This window comes from Periplaneta americana, chromosome 14 (genome assembly GCF_040183065.1).
Source record: "Periplaneta americana isolate PAMFEO1 chromosome 14, P.americana_PAMFEO1_priV1, whole genome shotgun sequence".
NCBI lineage: Eukaryota > Metazoa > Arthropoda > Insecta > Blattodea > Blattidae > Periplaneta > Periplaneta americana.
Genome location: NC_091130.1, coordinates 55436655 through 55457763, shown reverse-complemented (window position 1 = coordinate 55457763; position 21109 = coordinate 55436655). Strand labels below are relative to the sequence as shown.

Here is a 21109-nt window from a genome sequence, read left to right as displayed (position 1 = left end):
AACCAAATATGCAGAAACATTAATAGGATATGTAATTTAATTACAATTGGATAGGCCACCTACGCTCTACCTCGTCATAGATACGGTAAAGCCTCGATAAGACGCGCCCGTTTATTACGTTATCTCATGTAATACGCTTTTTTTGTCCGGTCCCTGCACATTTCATATACAGTAAAACCTCCCTAAAACGAAACGCGATCGTTCCAGAATTTTTTTTCCGTTTCACCAGGTTTTCGTTTTACAAAGGGTTGAGTTTCGGCAAAACTAAGAATAGACTACTGCAGTATACTCACTGTAGGAAGAACACATTGAAGAAATAATTTGAAATAAAAGTTACTACAGTACATGCAAAGTGAATTTTATTTTCATAATTATTAAAGGCTGTGTGATATATCTTGTCTCACTGTGAAAAGAGAGAGAAAGGAGATATGTCTTATTTCGTCTGCACTGTTATGGCGATGGGGGGAGGAGTGGAGCGATGCCGTCCATCCATCCAGTGGCGTAAGGGACTAGTTGATACATTCTGTAGCGCAAAATAAAATAACAAAATATCTCTCTCCGTACTGTGTAGTTCCGTCACTGAGCTTGTCTTTCAAGAAACTGAGTTCCGGCAGCCTGCACAATAACAAGATTTTGAAAGGAATCCTGAAAATTTACAGCCCTCCTATAATCTCCACCCTCATTTGAAGGGACTTGATTTTATTGCTACTGAGACAAGATAAACCTTAACAGGTATAACTTACGTAATTGCAGCCCCTCTGTCTCCCTCTCTCTGCGCCCTAGTTTCTTGGCCCCACATTTCTTTTAAAGTGAATTGCCGCGATTTTATTTTTTAAGGGAACGTTGTAGGATTTCCTTCGCGGTCTGCATCAATTCAGAGTGTAAATTGCGCCCTGATCCATCAGTTATGTAACTGAAGTTGTGTTTGATGGAAAATAGATTAACTTCACGTTAGACAAATCAATCCTTGGATGGCAGGTGGCATTGTCTAAAAACAGTATAACCTTACGACCTTGACGTTTCATTGCTCCATTAAAATTATGAAGCCACTCTTCCATGATAGAACTGATCATCTAGCTTTTTTTATTAAATTGCACAGTTTTACTTTATTCGCACTGTTATTTAACACTGTATTGACATATTAACAACTCAGAATATATAAACGGAAATGTGAAACTAAATTGACATTACACTACAGTTATTCACAGATTTATTCTACTCGCTCTGTCCTTTATCACTGTATTGGCTTGGTAGCACAAAACTGAGACTAAATGAAAGAAAATGCAAGAGGGTTGGAACAAGTAACGGTACAGATCAGTAACCCGCCTGGATCCTTGACAATAAGCACAAAATAGTGGCATGGTTAGAGAAGCTTCACCACCAACATCTGACAAAGAATAGCGAAAGTCTTCCAGATCATTGCATGTACAGTCACACAAAAAAATTGTTATGCTTCGTGCAGTATTATCGCAAAATTAAAAATGGTTTGAAAGTATTTAGCAACAGTTACGCTTAAAATTATCCGTTTTAGTCAAGTTTTTTCTTTACCTAAATGGTGCCCAAAAATTATTCCGTTTTCGCGTTAGCAATTTTTCGTTTTAAAGTATTATTTTACATAGGAAATCATTCCTTTACCAAATTTATTTTTCGTTTGTGAAAGTTTCCTTTTTATAAAGGGTACGTTTTAGCAAGGTTTTGCTGTATAACGCCTTTATAAAATACCCTGTTCGTTGCGCTGAAGTCCAGTATAATACGCTATTTTTGTGGAATATTTTCGATGTCATTTTCAATAATGTAACAGCAATGAAACATTTTGGTTATTGAACTCATTGATGCCATTAAGCTGAAAAGTACTGGGATTCGACCCTTTACCTGCGCACTTAAGTCTTCATATTGTACAATAACCCTACCTCTTCTTACGCTCTCTTATTCGACTATTTACCTGCGCGCTGAAAGCTTACATACAGTTACAATACCCCACCCTCTTGCTAATCCTCTCTCTCAAACATCATTCCTCACTCGGCCGTAATAAAATTCTGTAAATTTTTGCTGATCAGTTTATGTCCTTTAGTTTACTGAAGTGTCTGCGAGTGCGATTACAATGAATGTTAAACGAAAAGCGCTTTCTGTGTCGGAAAAATTGGAAATCTCACGGAAGTACGATGAAAACAGTACTCTTAATCAGAAAAAGCTCTCTGATTCATTAGGAATCCATCATCGACATTAAGGACGATAATAAAAAATCGCGACTCAATCACTGCAGCTGCGACGTCAGGACGATGTAAGCGCGGGAAAGTGAAGTGTGGTAAACATGAGGACTTGGAGAACACGAACACGGCAAATTTTGATCAAATGCTAGTTATGAAAAGAATACGATTCAATGTCCACAACAGGTGAGTTGGCCTCGCTTGCTGCTGAAGGCCTCATTCTGCTCCTAGAGCAATAGCAGCACTGTCTACAGTAAATAAAGTTCCTTCAGCCGATTTCTCCCCCATCGGAATGGCTTGAAATCTAATCTAGGTGGAAAGGTGCTTCCAAGACGAATATGACGTGAAATAAAACCTTCAACTGTCGGTAGAGGTGTGTTCTACTGAAAGAGAATTTCCTAAATGTGACTCGTCTTGTTTTATTTGTTGAATATCGACACGGACAGGTCTACACTACATGCTCATAAAAATTCATAAGAGATTGACACTTACTAAATTAAATTTCAGGGAATCGTACGAGTGTTCATTTTTCACTATAATCTAAATAGTCTTCTGAAAAAAAAAAAAAAAAGAAGAGGAATGCTTCATATCATTTACATCAACAATTTTAAACTAATAGTAAGAATCTAATTATAACCTAACAAGCATTATATTCAGAGATCTGCATCGGACGTTTTCGCTCAAGCGCCAAGTAGTTCATGGCATAATCCGATAGGTCGAGCACATGCATGATGGGTAAAATTGTCACGAGCGATAAATCCGCGAACGGTATAAGCCGAGCGTTAGACATTCGTTCTTGTTACAGTGATGAACTGTGTAGTAAAATCATAGATGTTTATCATTTCAAAATTTTGCAGTGTTTAACTAACCTCTCCATAATACAACTACAAAACTTGCTTTAAAATGTAATATAAATGTTGTAGGTAAATGTTCCCCCCCCCCCCACACAGGAGTGATTTTGTTTTTGCCACATCTGATAGATGTTATTGGATATAAATGTAATTGTTATAAACGGAGAACACAATCACGATAATGCAAGAACTGTATCAAGTTTTCTAGTAATAATAATAATAATAATAATAATAATAATAATAATAATAATAATAATAATAATAATAATAATAATAATAATAATAAATAATAATCTCTAATAATTAGTGTATCAATCTTTGCGTCTGTAACAATTGTGCAGCATGATTATTCTTTTTATTATATTTTCTGTGACGTTATCTCTGTACTAATATTGTTATTAATCTACTGCTATATCAATAATATTTTGTAAAAAGTTTCTACATTGTCGCAGTATATAGGCGGAACACTGTGTTTGGACGTATCATATGTGGTAAATCAAATATTGAATAATTATTAATTAGGAATAATAACTGTATATCGAAGTTTTTTCATACTATTTTATTTATAACTTCATGTTCCTGTTTTGGTACGTTCCATTGACTGTTTCATTAAACGTTTGTCATAAACGCAGAAAATAAAGCCTTATTTTTACCTTGTAAGCAAAAGATATGTGTATCTTATCTGTCGCCTTCCATAAAAGATAAGACATGTCGGTGAGATGATCTGGTACTGTGCTTCTATTTATTACGAGCGTATCACTACCGATCATATCTCACTCGAGGGTGCGACACTCGACGGAGTTCAAGCGAGCGATTTAACTCCAATGCAGCACTTGATTACATTATACTAGACCAGCGGTGACCAAACTGGGTATAGTGATTACATCGTGTAATCAAAGGCAGTCATTCTACCAAGGGGAGTTTCCTGTACATTGCTCTCTGTCTCGCCCATGTACTGATGGTAAGCAGTTCGGTACCATGCCGCTCTACAAACCCTCTGTCTCTACGAGTAGGACGAGAAGGTTTCATACAGAATGGGAAGAGGAATATATTCGCTGTTCTGTCGGAGAAAATTTAATATGCTGTTTTGCTCAACGATTCAATTAGCAGTAGTATATAGAAGCGACATTACAGCGCATTACGCTGAATACACAGGCATAACAGGTATTATTATTATTATTATTATTATTATTATTATTATTATTATTATTATCAGCAAGTGTTACATAATTCTTACATACGTGCCTCAATATATAGACCTACTTTTTCTCTTGAATGATAAAATTACTACGCTGTATCTACATTTTAATTTCTTCTTTTTTTAATCTTTTGATAACTATTACCATTTATTTACTGGTTATTGATTTAATAATAATAATAATAATAATAATAATAATAATAATAATAATAATAATAATAATAATAATGTTTTATCAGTAGCAATAGTAGCAATAGTAGTAATAATAATAATAATAATAATAATAATAATAATAATAATAATATATACAGAAACTGATTGAATATTACGTGCTAATGTAGTAACGAAGTGAGTTAATAAACTCCAAGAACTGAAATAGGCCTTCAATCTTCGTCATGAAGAGAAAGATGACATAAATAAACGTAAGAAAGGCAGCTATCTAGTGGCGAACTAAATAGATCGTTGTCTTACGCCTTGCAACGAAGGAGAGTTTTATAAAAGCATAATGATCAAGGTGGCTGAAATAATTTGTCCAATGAAAGCTGTTAATTAAGTTTGAAAAACTGCGCATTTCTCGACTAAATATCCAGAAGAGAAAACAGGAAATTTCTGATTCTGTTCATTGAGGAATATTAAGAAAAAAAGCATGAAAATTTGTATATATTTTAACTGGTTCTTGATGACAGTAGTGATATTACTGATACAGCAAAGCTTGGTATATTTATTGGCGGGGCTGATGACGAAATCAATGTTAGTGCACGAACAACCACTGGTTGTAGTTTTCATGCCATGTAGGCCTACTTCTCCCCCTTCTCCTTACTTCTTAGACTGTCTCTCGCGTGTAATAATAATAATAATAATAATAATAATAATAATAATAATAATAATTCTTTATTTATACTGGCAGAGTTAAGGCCATAGGGCCTTCTCTTACATTCTACCAGGTCACAAAGTATACAAGCAGTTAAAATTTAACAAAAAGTTAAAGAACAGAATACTAACACGTTACAGAAAAATATAATAATAATAATAATAATAATAATAATAATAATAATAATAATAATAATAATAGCATAATAAAATCGACACAATGACTGTCGTTCGAGTTTTGGTCACATCTGTACTAGACCCAAGGCCATCGGCGTAGCTTACACGATAGGGAGCCAGCCTCGTAATCCATATAAAATGTTGGATCTTAGTTCAATTCAATAAGCCAATCCCTTAATTGCAATAACGCTCCACTTGGTTAATTTTCTAATGAAGCTTTTCAGTGAAGACAACTGAAATACAATTCTTAACAGAAGTAGCTGAATATAAACTAAGAGACCATAGAGAAAATTAAACTACTAGACAAGACTTAATATTTTCAATATCTTCAATTTATTTTACAAACTTTCACAATGAAAACAAACTGCAGGGTCCATACTTCAAACTATGGAGAGTCCTAAATGTTCTCAGTACGCTGGAACAACCTCTACTGCATTCACGGCTACACTTAATAAGGCCAATTCGCATTTGTAGAGGCAAACCCATTATTTTCCTGTATGAACTTCCAAAAAAATGCATTAACTCAATAATAGTTTGAACTGCTGTTTACTTCACTTGCTATAGGTATGAGGGTGAAGCAATTGAAACAGAAATTTCTGTGAAAATAAAATAATCTTCCCTGTCTTTTGAATAACTCTACTTATCACTAGATAACCCTACTACTTTGTCAAATGGTAAGAATCAAGTGTAACTTCAAGGGCATCGATTTCTTATCTACATTCATTAATGTATTTTACCTATTTTAGTAAGTAATATTTACCATCAAAATATGCATACATGGTGTTTCCGGGCTAGTGCTACAAACTTTCAGGGATGAAGGGGAAGGGCACATGTATCAATTTGAGATAAGGAACCCTGGTCCGGAAGTGACCGAGTCGAAAGTTATAAGCAAAAATAGTTGTGTGGAAATGGAATTGTAATTTCGCACCACGTGCCCTCCTTCCCTTAACCTTTGGAACAGTCGTGGAAAGATGGTATGGGCCGGATATCTCCTACGTGGGTACATGTACCGATACAATCTGTGAGCTTGTCTACTGTTCCCATTCGCTCATCCGTATTCGAAAATCAGGTCTGCATATTCCGCTCTCGTGTACTCCTCCATTTCACTGGGAATGATCGACTGGACACTACAACTTGTACACATACATTGCTGTCTACAGACGTGCATATCAGAACCGACCATGTCCGTTACACATTACGTTATCTGCATTGCTTTAGTGTAGTTCCCTGTCCCCACCCCTCAGACAGCGCAATGAATGGAATACTGTAAGTAGAAAACGTAAACAACGTCAGATGAATACAGTGTGTGTAAAATATACAGATAAATACACATAAATAAGGTGTACAGAGGAATAAAATTATTTAATTTCTACATAATTATTTTTGCTTGTAACTTCGACTCAGTCATTTCCGGACCAGGGTTCCTTATCTCAAATTGATACATGTGTCCTTCCCCATCATCCCTGAAAGTTTGTAACACTAGCCCGGAAACACCCTGTATAGGCCTAACCTAATTTTAGGATATTCTGTATTTTTGAAACTAAGTATTTGAATTCAAAAACTGTATATGATATCTTAAGAGCAAAATACGTTGTAAGACAGTAGAAATAATAGACTACTGCCTTCTCCATGCGTGAAAAAATTCATAAATTATTACGCATTAAGCAATACAAACTCTTTGCTACTTACGTGACAATGTTGAACCAATCATGACTAAACAGTATTAAGAACATCGAGAACTTTGGCCTAATGTTGTTCTCACTTCTGGAATTTCCTCCATTCCGCTGCCGCTACCACTACCAATAGCATTAATAATTTTATAAAACCAAAGATTTCAATTCTATTTCCGCAAAATTCCGAGACCGACTGGGACAGAGTGCGTGGTGCATGAAGCCCTGTGCACGTAAAAATTCTATATCTCGTTTTGGACTTACATCCGCAATTCGAGATATTCGCATTCTGCTCATATGCGTCCATTGAAATTGGTTGGCACCGGACAGCAGAGAGAATAAAAGATGAGGCAGTATTCACAAGGAAAATGCGTCAGACAGGGGCCGCAGTGATGTCGACATTCGATTTCTACAAATACGAGAGGCTAACAGTACGGCAAATTATAGGGCTACGTATTATCAATCCCACGGTGAGATCATTTATTTTAATTCAAGAATTTATCCAACGCATCCCCAGGTTTAGGCTACATGATCACCAATATTTTCGTCGTATGAATATGTAAAAACATTCGGCCATGATGTGCCAGCAGTTTGGCGTTGCAAGGTCGTGGGGTCGAATCCTGCCTAAGAGTGCAGATGTGTTCGCGTTTTCAATGTGATATTCTGCATCGTCTTACAAGTAAACATTCTCATGGGGGCAGATAAATAAGTTATTTTTTTTTCTTCAACTACTTTAATAAAGTAAAAACAACTGCTTGTACAAATTTTAGCCACTCAAGCGCAATTACGATGGCTGTAAAAAAATAAGTTCGCCTGGGGACGTTTACAGAAAGAAAACACAATTTCATTGGAAAAATTTATTGGAATAGACAGGCTGCAGCAATTGTTTATCTACTTTTTTCAACATATTCCCCACTGGAAATGAGACATTTCTTATACCATGGGATCAACAGAGAAGTGCAGACGCTGTCACACACTAGTTTCGATCCCAGGCGACAGACTTCTACGACACAGGGATACAAAAGTTGATCGCACGGTATGACAAATGTCGCAGTTCCGGTGGGGAATATGTTGAAAAATAGTTCAACAATTGCTGCATCTGAATAATTTCAAGGAAAATTATCGGTTTCTGGCGTCTTGTCAGCCCGTTTGAGTTGTGTGGATATAAAACGGAAGGACTGTGACGGTGTCGTGTATAGTTCCTGGGGTAGCTGAGTTGGTAGAGCATTCGTGAGCTAAGCGAAGGTCCCGGGATCGATACCCGGCCCCGGAACAATTTCTCCCTTGAAATTATTCAAGCCTGCTTCACAGGGAGCTTCGACCTGAAAGCCAGACTTGCATAATATATTCGTTACTGTAGGTACGTTAACAGAAAGCCACAATTTAAGTCACACAGAATTGTGTGCACTCAAAGTTGGGTTTCTGGCAATTTGTCAGCCCGTTTGAGTTGTGTGGATAATATGGATATAAAAGGGAAGAATTGTGACGTCGTGTATAGTTCCTGGGGTAGATTAGTCGGTAGAACATTCGTGCGCTACGTAAAGGGTCCCGGGATCGATACCCGGCCCCAGAACAATTTTTCCCTTGAAAATATTCAAGCCTGCTTCACAGGGAACTTCTACCCGAAAGCCAGATTTTTAATAATTGCTGTATCTGTTCCAATAATTTTTTCTATAAAATTGTGTTTTATTTCTGTAAACCCCAGGGAACTTACTTTTTAAGGTCCTCGTAATTGCGCTCGAGTGGCCAAAATTTGAACAAGTAATTGTTTTGACATTATTAACATGGTGGAAAAGAAAAGAAAACTTTTTTATCTGCACCCATGAGAATGTTTGCTTGTTATCTGGACGCATGGCGTCACAGAAGCTCACGTCACAATCATCGCCGTTTCTATCGCTCACAGCTAGGGCTCTGGTGTTCCTTCCAAGCAGATCGAGTTTCATCCCCGGCCTTGTCGCGATGAAATTCATGGTGGAGAAAACTGACGTTGCGGAGGGGATTTCTAGGAGTAACCCTGTTTCCCTTCTTTCATTTCACCGCCACAATCTCCCTCATTATATCTATCACCTGCAATAGTTAAGAGGTCACATACACTTGAGGGCAAAAAAAAATCGATTTTTAATTTTTCTTATATCAATTTAATATTAACTTTCAGCCTTATATCTGTTAAAAAATTAAGATACAGTATCTATCAAATTGGTAAAGTTATGCATTACAATGCCTTGCCATGCAGGCGTAATATCAGCTAGAAATCTGTAAGTTTATCTGTAGTAACGTCACGAGAGGTCTGAGATTTATCTGGGAAATCTCAGACCTCGAGTGATATTTATTAGGACTATTTCGTGAATAAAATAAAAATGTAAATAATATAGCCCTAAAATTCGATCACAAAATGTTAATAATTGTATATAAACAAATACTTAACCTATTCAGACATTGTGAAGTTGAAATACTCGTAGATGAATATCGATTACTGCAATAAAGAAATTCAATATTATTATTCAGTAATGCCAATTGCGAAAAGCGAAATACAGATTTAACAATGTTAATTACATGTATTGCACTTTTTTCTTATTATTATAACATAAATACATTTTCATTATCTGCTGAAATCTTAATTTAATTTAACAGTAACAGTGGGGACAGCTATGCCAATGCTTATGTATTCACAGCGAGACATGTTGCTACACAGTGAAGCTATATCTGTATAGATAGGCCTAATTAAAACACGAATTTTATTACGCCATACGGAAGGCAGTTTGATCAAAGATATTATTAAGCTATGCAAGGGCTTTGGGTTTGACATGCGATGATGTTACATAAATTTAAACATCTGACTTTCTATTAATTGTTTAATTTCATTCACAAAATACAAATTTTTTAGGCTACAAATTATAGGTTAAGTTACTCCACATGTGGGAGCAGGACCAATATCAGCTGTGCCTTATTTCGACCGTTACAATCAGTGCTACAAGAAAGCATTTTTTATAGCTCGATAAATGCATTCTCGCTGTAGTGTGTAACGGAACTAAAGCTGTATCTACACAGTTCAATATTCCAATCGCGTATGCGTGCAATCTGGGAAGAATATTGAAAGAATCAAGTTTAAAAGGTACGTTCAATTAAGATGCATGAAGATTTTGTGTCTACATAGTACGCCGTTTTGAACGTCGTCTTCACTGCGTAAATATATCAATTAATATTAAATATGAATCTTGCATTCATTGCTTTAAAGTTGAAAGAAAAGTTTAACCATGTAGTTGCATCTTAATGTAGTCATGATCATCAATTTACGGGGAAACAGTTGGCGACGACTAAACAAAAGAACGACCATGCGATAAATTGATAGCGATAAATCTAGCTGAAAAAATTATCGCAAAGTGTGACTGTGATTGGATGGAATTCAAAATTTCGTTACACTGCATTGGTCGAAAATGGAATGACGTCATATAAACGAAATAGTCGCTAGAAATTATTTCCATTGCTAACAGAGCGTAATGTATAAACTCGTACTAGCCTATACGTAAGAGAGCCTTCTGAGGTAAAGTTTATTCCGAAACTGTCTATACATAGGCAGTTTCCTTAACATAATCTTCATTTTGATTTATCAGCTCAAAGTACATGCACCGTTTTATTCTCTTTCATATCTGAGAGGCGGTAAATTTCTACGCTTTCTGCGTATCACAAAGTGACAAATGCCGAAAGGGATTCGAGACGTGTTACCATGGCAACTCGATACACATTATGTGACTGTGGTCGGTTCGGTAGCCTCGAGCGACACGTCTCACTTGAAATTGCGTTTAGGTTGCTCGGCACTAGTGCGACGATTTTTTTTATCATAATAGAAGAATGAAATCTGACGGAGCAATAATACACTACATGCAAAATAATGAACAATTCAACGACGTTTATGTAATGTTACATATCACTCATATATATATATATATATATATATATATGCACAAAAAAGTCTGATATATGAAAAATCAAAGCATAAATATGTAAAAACATGCAAAATAAATTTATTTAACATACCAAGTATCAACAACAATAGTTCAAGTTCCAGATACAACACTGTGCGCATGTGCAGTGCTTTGGATCGCCTGTAGTTAGGCAATATGGAACACATCTACGTAATAGTACATTATGCAACGAGCCTATAATGATAGTAATTAAGAAGCGAGTATGGATGTTTATGAAACTCGCTTGCGCTCGTTTCATAATTTTCATACGAGCTTCTTAATTACCATTATAGGAGAGTTTCATACGACTTTTTATGCTCGACCATATTTCTAACTTAAAATTATTCAGATGTATACATTTTATTTGTATCTGACAAGATCGGAAGTGACCTTTTTCTAGGTCGTGAATTGTGAGATGTGCGCAGACGCGAAAGTATTGATTTTTTTCGAGGAACAATAATGTCATTGACCTTGTGTAATCCCGTTAAACTTGGTATAACCCTGATTATTGAATTCGACATTGAAAAACGAGATGACAAATTGAATTTATCTGAATATTATTTACAATTAACGCTAATTATTATAGTAACAGAACATAACCTTCTGCGACAGTATTGGATTTCCAGCCTCCGTGACTTTTCCCTAATTCTCTTTCGATTGCATATCCGAGAATAATCGACACTTGCGGTTTTATAATGGTACAAAGCTGACTTGTTATTGGCTGAACACCTGTAAGCTGAGTTGTCATTGGCTTAAAACACCTGTACTTTAATTAATGACATGCATTAAAGGACTGCTACCAGGTGTATAATTACTATATTTCTGCATGGTCGAGCATAAATATTATTATTTTTCTCCTCTAATATTAATGGGAACACATGTTTAAATCTCTGCCTACATACAAGGCGATTCTCGACTAAGAATCGGCCCATATTTTGTTTCTAGTACACTAGACTCTCCTAAGTTCGACTGAACGGAATTTAAAGTTCAGTCCAGGTGAAATGAATACAAATTCATATTGGTTATCCATCAACGAATACAGTACTGTATTTGCATTTTCTGCCCGCCCCGAGACTTGTGTATGCGCTTCTAGTACCACAGTGGGTTTCGACAGTTCCGTCTCACAAACGGCACAATTCTCAAACAGAAAAAAGAAGAGTTCATTAATTTAAAATAAATGTGGATGTCCTAATCAATAAAATATTGTTTTTCTTTAACAAAAGTATCACTACAAGACACAATCAATTCCCATTCAAATGGCAAACCTATTTCTTAGTGCCCGTATAGGGGCGTGTCTAATTCTCCTAAGTAAGCAGTCGAACTTGTTTTCTGTCGAACTTAAGAGCTTCCACTGTATTCTACATTTGAAATAAATTGTTACAGAAAAAACCGTTTCCAAGAAGATAAATTTTAACATATTCAATTTTATTAATGTCACATTTGTGCAAGTTTCTTTCTCGTTTGCGATTGCCATTATAACCTTTGTATTCTTAACTATCAAAATACAAATTAAAATATTTAAATAAATCAGGTAGTTACAAGTTTTTAACAAAAATCGCAGAACACGGTCGTTCCGTCTGTTCTCAAGCCTTCTTTATTTGTTACCCACTGCTTCAGGGTGCTCTGGAACGATGATTTTGTAGGTGGCATCGCGAATTCACACAAACTATACAGAATTGTCCTTGGACTGATACTGTTAGGCTTTCTTTCTCAAGTGAGGATATTTGTATCTTAACCGGGAACAAACGTCTATGTTACGTTTCGCGCGTATTGAGAAAAACGGCATCATAGTTTATTGTTGTCGGCAGAGTGAATACACTTCATCTGAGGCTACAATAAACTTAATTGTATCTCGTGGGGTGCGGCGATTTGTGACGGAAGGGGAGTGGATTTGCTTCCTTTTTCCACTCTGGAATTAATCCCATCCGAGCTTTCCCAGTCTTATTCACACAAGATGCCTTTCTTGGAAATAACGAAACCACGTTTTTTCAGGCTCCTATGATTTTTACGTAACTGTACTTGGGATCCATCGGTAAGAGTTGTTATGTACCCCTCCTAAAAAGGCTCGATTTTCTTGGGCATTGCTATTGTGATGCACCGTGCACTCTGATTATGAAATCACTCACTACTGCTCTGTCACCTCTCGCCGTAATTCAGCTGTCGGTGTGATTCCTGACGCACATGACGTCATTCAAATTCGTTATCAGAGATCGGAAACAAGCCTGTACATCGTAAAAATAAATAGTTTTCTTAAGGCTTATCATCAGTAGGGCTAGGATTCTTAGATAAACAGATAGTCGTAACGAAGTTTTAAGTTTCGGACAAGATCGCCTGAGTATAGGCCTATGTTTTAATGTTATTTCTTTGAAATGTTTGATGTAAATATATATTTTCAAATATTCACATAAAACTCCTAAAAATTTAGTTTTCATTAAATAATTTTCGACAGAAGTCCCATTTCAGATTAACCATCGAGAAATTAACGTTTACAGCAATATGATGCAGAATTTACGGATATTTTAGTTTAGATGGACGCATCTTGTACTGCCTACCGTGTGGGAAAGCAGTAAGGACTAAACAACGATCTCAGATTACACGATACCTAGCTGACAACGAATATATTGCTGCAGTTTCACGCATGACGAAGAAACCTCTAATTAGTGATCAAGTTCCAGATTATTCTAAAGAACCTTCTAAATTTTCAGTTTACTGTAAGTGCAGATTTACGTAGGGCGTTTGTATCAGCCGCCATACTCCTTCATAAAGTATAAATACATCTGAAGAGTCAACTTTGAGAAAAAATTGCCTTTCGAAGTGTTACGAAGAAACTCTGAAACATGTCCGTCCCATATGTGAAAATGAAAAAATCTAGCTTAGCTCAGACAAAACCTCGGAGTCTACTGGAAGGGATGTTAGGAATGTCATTATTGGGGTATTAAAATGATGAAGCGATTTCGAAGAAATATTTTTGTTAATATGCCAAGAAATGTATAAAATGTCAAATGTGTTGAAGGATCAGCAAGAAATGGACATATGAAGAGTTCGCGGGAAAAACGATGAATGTCACATTTCTGTTAAGGATTAGATAATGATCTAATTGAGTCTATAACTGCAAGATGTAGTACTGTTCCTATAGAAAATAAAGGAAAGGATTACTGTATTCGTGGTGATAATTTTCCTTTTTACCATTTTTCATAAGAACAACATTAACGGAATATGTATGATAAGAACTTTCTTGTGTTAAATTTTAAAGTATCTTGTTAACATGTTTCGACCTATTTTGGGTCATCTTCAGAACTGGTTGTCGTTTGTTTTGGCGCCTCTTGTTTCCTATGAGGGTGCGTTCGTAGTGTAGAGTCAAAGAGTGTATATGTTTTGAAATTGAGTTGTGTGTTGAGAATATCGTTGGGGTGTGTTTTCGTGTGTCTGTATATTTCATATTAATCTAGTGTGTTGAGTTTCTGGCTTTTTGGTTGGATGTGCAGTATTTCCATGTCTGTGTTGATGTCTCGGTAGGTGTGGTTGGCATATGTGATGTGTTCTGCATATGTGGAGGTGTTTTGTAATTTTGTTATGGCTGTGATGTGTTCTTTGTAACGTGTTTGAAATGAACTGTCTGTCTGTCCTATGTAGTAGTTGTTACAGGTGTTAAATTTGAGTTTGTATACGCCTGTGTGGTTGTATTTGTTTGTTTGTGTTGTTTGTGTGTTGAGATGTTTTTGTAGAGTGTTATTTGTTCTGTATGCGATGTTGTAATTTAATTTCTTCAATGAGGTTGCAATTTTATGTGTGTTTTTTCGAAGTGATACAGTGTTAAAAGTTGTGTAATCAAGATGTATGAACAACATTAAATTTCGCAGTGATCCATTGAATTAGATAATGACATCAACCTTAAAAAAACTGTGACATTCATCGTTTTTCCCGCGAACTCTTCATATGTGAGTGTGAGTGACATGCCCCGCTATAAATTTGTCAATTTTGTGATCTCAAGCACTCATTTTCTCAGTATAAGGCAGCGTTCTGCGATAACACTGAACAACAAAAATGTTGCTCCGACTTAAAGTAATGTGAACCTTATGGTTTGGTGTGCACTGAATCCGAAAATGCATCTCTTTTCTTCGTATCACGTAAGGTTTTTAAGATGTACTATGATTTCGCTTTTCGATAAGAGGTCTCCCAGGAAACATCTGGCACGGGTTGGGGTTGTAAACCGAAACAAAATCTAATGCATTTTATGAGTTTATGACCTATTTCCGGTTTCTTATGGTTATTGGCATGTTATTTTGTACTTCTACTCAATAAACAGATATTGATCCTTTCTATTTAGTAATTTTCATAACAGTTCAAGATGAAGTTTACGCAATGAACAAACAAGGATGTGGTTTTCAGTATTTAAAAGAAAAGTTTACCATTTTGAGTGAGGGTAAATTAAAAGAGAGCATTTTCATCGGTCCGCAAATTCGCAAAGTTTTGGCTGACTCTTTGCTCGAGGAAAAACTTTCCAGTACAGAAAAAATGGCATGGATGTTTGCTCGAATTACCTTGGAAATTCTAGGGCAGACAACATCGAACTTGTGGAAACCATGTTAAGTGCATATGAGAAAATGGGGTGTAGTATGTCTCTCAAAATATATCTTCACATTCTCATTTGGATTTCTTTCCTCCTAACCTTGGTAAGCGACGAGCATGGTGAAAGATTTCATCAAGAAATATATAAAATGGAAAGGCGATATAAAGTAAGATCATCATCCAGCATGCTTGAAGACTATTGTCAGTCCCTTGTAAAAGACAGTCCCGGGTCTAGTTATAAACGGAAGTCATCCAGAAAATTCTTTTAAATGGTAAGTTCAAATTCCGAGACTTTCCTCATTATACACATGAAATATTTATATTGTTGTTATGTTTTTGTGTTTTAAACTATGTAAGATCATTTTTGCATCCAGTACAGATTTTTCAAGTATTATGAGGTAATTTGAATCCCTAGTCTGTTGTTAGCAGTCAGTAGCAGTGGAAAAAAAAAGTTTTTCATAAAAAAATTCAATTCACTTTCCCCGGAAAACGGTGCGTGGTGAGATAATTTGGATTTTAAATTCAGATTTAGAACACACAGATTAGTATATTCACCTATTTTTATATCGGAACAAGACAAAAAGTAAACATTTGCTGTTCTATGTAATCGTACGTCTTCTGTGAGAGACAACTTGAAGATGAATCTCACTGTGTAATTCTTCAGCAGTTGAAGAGGTTTAGCATAAATTATTTATTTATTTATTTTAGATTTATTTATTGGTGAGTACTGTAAATTGTTTATATTCATCTGAAATAATGGAAACATAGACCCCTAATTAAATATTTTCATTTTTGTCACATATTGCAAGTATTTTCCCCATTTTTATTACCTAAAAATCTGACCCCTAATCATAAGTACTGACTCAAAGAGATTTTTTCTAGAAAACAACAAAATGTCAAGGAACTTTTTTTGTTCGTCTTATTTCAACTACTTATCATTCTAAATAAACGATGAATATATAAGACCTCCTACCACTCTTCATATTTAATATCAACTTCAAATAGGACATTTACTCACAAATTAAGCTATTTCCTTATCTATAAAATCCGATACCTTTATAGCAGTGGTCGTCAGCATGCGCTGAAATAGGTAAGAAGTAGAGATGAACAACGATCGAGAAAGCAAGACTAATAGCGCCCACAAAGCCGAAAACCCGCACGACAATGTTCTACATGTCACGTCGTTGACGTAAAGACTGCTTGTGAGCGTTTCGAGACGTCGAGATTGATCAATACCGAAGTCCCGAACGTCAAGCAGCCTTGAATCGCCACAGTTTTTTATACCTGACTGAACTTTTATCTACTTTGGTAACTGTTATATATGCATAAAAAATCAAGTAACCTATTTGAAACACCATCTCTATCTTTCAGTGTATAATAATCCGTTCCCCAGTCTTTATTTAATTACTAGGCCCTAACTAGGAATTTTATTTTCATATGTTTGAGATCAAGTGTGCAATCTCAAGTGAAAAGATATTAACGTTATGTTTTATGTTTCTTAGAAATGCAAATGTATTTAAGATTTTTTTTCTATTTATATAACCATAGGTAATATATAATACAACTAGAACATTTTGATAACTAAGATACTGTTCTGTTTTGCCTTTTTGTCTCATTTAAACATGTATAATGTTATTTATTTCAACGATGTATGTTATTCAAAGTTACGAAATCTTTCCACGTCGACCAAATGCTATTTCGAGAATGAAGAGCGAGACTCGAAGCTCAGGAGAATGACGAGACGAGACTCAAAAGACAAATGCAACGAACACAGCGAACGAGAGCGGCAGTTAGTTTTGTTCATCTCCAGTAAGAAGTCTCTCGGAATATCCACCGTCGTGCAGAAGGGAGAGAGAGAGAGAGAAGCATACCCGCCAGCAGCAATGTCTTATGCGCGGGTAAGACACGCTATCCCGAGGGTGCACTATGCTAATGACCGCTGCTTTATAGCATTAAAATAAAACAGTTTCATTTTTCCAAAATGAACTTCATTTGGACCGTGAAGATTTTTCTCTCCTAACCCAACAGATGACGAAAGATAGAATAACAAATGTCTTTTGTCTTACCTTGTAGCGCAGATCCGGAACGTCCAGCCTTGAGCGGCGCCTTCACACGGCACCTGAACACATGAAAGATCTTTATATTATCAAACACAAAAAAATAATATTTATATGCGTAAAGTATAGTTCCAGCACTAGAAAAGTCGCCAGAAAACGTGACGGGAGAAAATTCCATTACATTCTGTCATTAATATTACATAAAAGAATTATTAAAATATTTTCAAAAAGAAAATTTCATTATCAAACTCATCTTATACGCAAGGAATTTAATGTCTTGAATAAAAAAAGTCCTCTGGTTGAGGTTCTGGCTGATATGTACATCTATTATCAGGCACTACATCTCACTTGACGATATGTGTTAGAGGAAGAACAATAATTTATTGTTTGTCTGCATGTGAAGTCTGACTAGTGCAATATGTAGCTAGTCGGAATTTAATGTCTTGAGTAAAAAAGGTCCTCTGGTTGAGGTTCTGGCTGATATGTACATCTATTATCAGGCAGTACATCTCACTTGACGATATGTGTTAGAGGAAGAACAATAATTTATTGTTTGTCTGCATCTGAAGTCTGACTAGCGTAATATGTAGCTAGTCGGCGAAGTATGCAATGGAGGGGAAAAGGAACTGGCCATCCTACCCCATTATCTCCTGGCCTAGTTGCCTCATAAGTGATGTCTTCTTGGTATCACTTGTGAGGTTGTGACCTGTCTTTGGATGGTTGATTAAACAACAACCAGTAAAAAAAAAAATAGTCCATTCATATGTCATGAAGGCACTTGGGGGACGGGGGGGGGGCATGTCGTGGAAGTAGAGCCCCATGATTTCTTGACCTCTAAACCACCTTTTACCCCCGGAAAAGACCCGGTACTCAATTTGATACGGCGATGAATGAACCTAGGGACCGTTCTGAAAGTTTGACAACGAAAAAATCCCGTCATCACCCGGAATCAAACTCCGAACCTTCCAGTCCGTTGTCAGTTCCTCTACCAACTGAGCTATAATGTTTTAAGTATCAAACTAATTTATATGTATACTATTTTAAACTTATGCCATAAGCATCAAAATAACTTAATATTTTTCGATCATGGTCACAATACAAGAAGATACAATATTTCACTTCTCCTCGCTGAAACAAAACGTAAGACTGAAGCAGGTCTGAGGTACGTTCTAATTTCGGCCCAAGGTTGTATAATAATTTTATAAAAATGTTTCCAAAATTTAAATTTAATTTAATTTAAATTATTAAAAAAACAAGTAGGCCTACTGCTGGGCGAACAATCTACATAAAGATCCCCCCCCAAGAATATATCTGTTATGGTAACAATGATTAAAAAAGTGCATATTACTGTGAAATCCCGGCCACCAAGTCACTCAAGTGAGTGCGCTCCTTGTATAATAATGGCAGTTGACTTAATATATATATATCAACATATATGTCGAACTTGCAGTCGGCCATAAAGGGAAAAACACTAGGTGCTGTGGATTGAACGTCGGCGTAGCTTAGTGGTTAAAGCACTTTGTACGTAGAACAAAGGACCTGAGTTCGATCCCCGGCGCCGGAGCTAATTTTTCTCCTCCAATAACCACTTCCTACAAGGTTACACCCGCGGAATGCGCCGAGCATCCTGCAGCCTGTTGCTCTATCCTATTTCAGTTCGATATTTTGACATGTCAGCTCTCTAACAAGCAGCCGCATATTTACAAATAACCGGCTAACAAAAAGTTCGAAAGGGCAGACAAATAGATAAATCCGGTAATAATCACTATCACGCCTAGTTTGCCCGAGGGAACAACATTGCGGCAGCTGCTGCTACAGATAACACTTCCTGCTGCGCGAGCTCCCCCGCGGTTGCAGTCGTAATTAACCATAAGAACATTGTATCCGTGTCCATGGCAACGATCTGCGAGTTAACGTTTTTACAATACGGCTTTGTGTTCCGGTATTTCGAGCTCCGAATCCAGAAATAATTGGTTGGAAAGGTCAGTTTCTACTAAAAAGCGTAACTTCCGGAGAACACTTTTAAAAGCTATAAATAGTTTTAGTCATGGCATTTCAGTTTGTTGATTTGCAACTTTTTTCATTTACTTTTCTGCCCCTCTTATATCCTCACTTTTTCTCCTTTCATAATTTCAGTCGTTATTATCTTCTGTCTTCCCCCCTTCCCGTTTTTCTTTATATTCCCTTTTATTTATTTTCTCCTTCTTCTCTTGGATCAAAATTATTATTATTATTATTATTATTATTATTATTATTATTATTATTATTATTATTATTATTATTATTCATGGAAAATACAAAGTAATCCTACAGAAAATAAATCTTTCACGCCATTTAATCCACGCCATTCGAAATACAGAGTGTCCCCAAAATAATCCGACAAACTTTGAGAAGTGGTTGTACACAAAAATAATGAAAAAATGAATATAAATACGTTAAAATCTCAAGCCCAACGCCCATTTTACTCATATAATGTAAGTTCAGCAAGCACTTCTTCCTAGAAATGCGAGTGTCCATAAGCATTTCGATATAATATCGATATATCAACACATTGAAATGCGATTTGACATTCTGTTTGTCCACATATGACTATTCGCTTATACTCTGAAGAGGAACATGATTGATTGTAGTTTTAGAGGAAAAGGGGGAGAAATGCTTTTAATGTTATCAATAATAATTCGTCAGTACAACTGAGCCAATAATTCCAAAGCAGAGTAATCCCATGAAATGGTGGAAAACAGAGAGCAGTCGTTTTCCCGTACATTACCTTTAACTGTGAAGTATCCTGCAGTTTCAGCAACTTCAATGCCTACAAAAATCGTGTTTTTCAAATCAGGTGGACTTAGTGTTACGGAATGTATCATAAATTTAAAAAACAATAAATTATCAAATCACAGAAAATTTTAAAGTGTAAAAAGTGAATTACGAACAATTTTACATTTCCACATACTGTACATATTGAAATAAAATCCAACTGAGAAAACAAATACATCAAGACCACATAGTGGCCAAACGTCGATTTTAAAAAAGCAATGTAATGTAATGTTTAGCCAATGAAATTGAACACATTGTAACGGTATGCGTGTGCGCTTGTTATTTTAACTTTAATCTGACGGAATGGGACATTTCACCTTGCAATGTTTCCACTCTTATCCATCGATCTCTGGCGCATGCGCGGTGGTTACTAGTTAGTCGACATAGGACGGATGGCTAGCACACTAGGCTTCATTTTTTCGAACGTCGTCTTACGAGGCGTGATATGATACCCCCCTTCATCAGATGAGCGCTGTCAGGAACTATGTAAATTTTACATTGTAAAGTAATCTTTGGTACTCTGGAATAGTGTGGGTTCGATCCTGATCTAACGGACAGCTTTTGGCTTACAATTTATTTATTTAACCACTTCCTTGATTAACCCGAGTTAACTCGGGTTGCTAACTTCTGTCAAAATTTATTAACCCGAGTTAACTCGTTTGAGTCCCATTTTCGCTGCTAAGGATTATATCCCGAATATATACGTTTCCATCCTTCCATTAACCTTTTCCTGT

The 21109-nt window shown here is 36.1% G+C and overlaps 1 protein-coding gene across 4 annotated transcripts in view; it reads right to left on the bottom strand.

The window, feature by feature from the left end:
* Positions 1 to 21109, bottom strand: part of Ac76E (adenylate cyclase type 2 Ac76E) — a 1046273-nt gene that overhangs the window by 804081 nt on the left and 221083 nt on the right. For all 4 annotated transcript variants that reach the window (XR_011335836.1, XM_069845293.1, XM_069845295.1 and 1 more), the window contains exon 3: positions 17571 to 17623. The gene's annotated coding sequence lies outside the window, so the exon portion shown is untranslated. The remainder of the gene's footprint in view (positions 1 to 17570; positions 17624 to 21109) is intronic.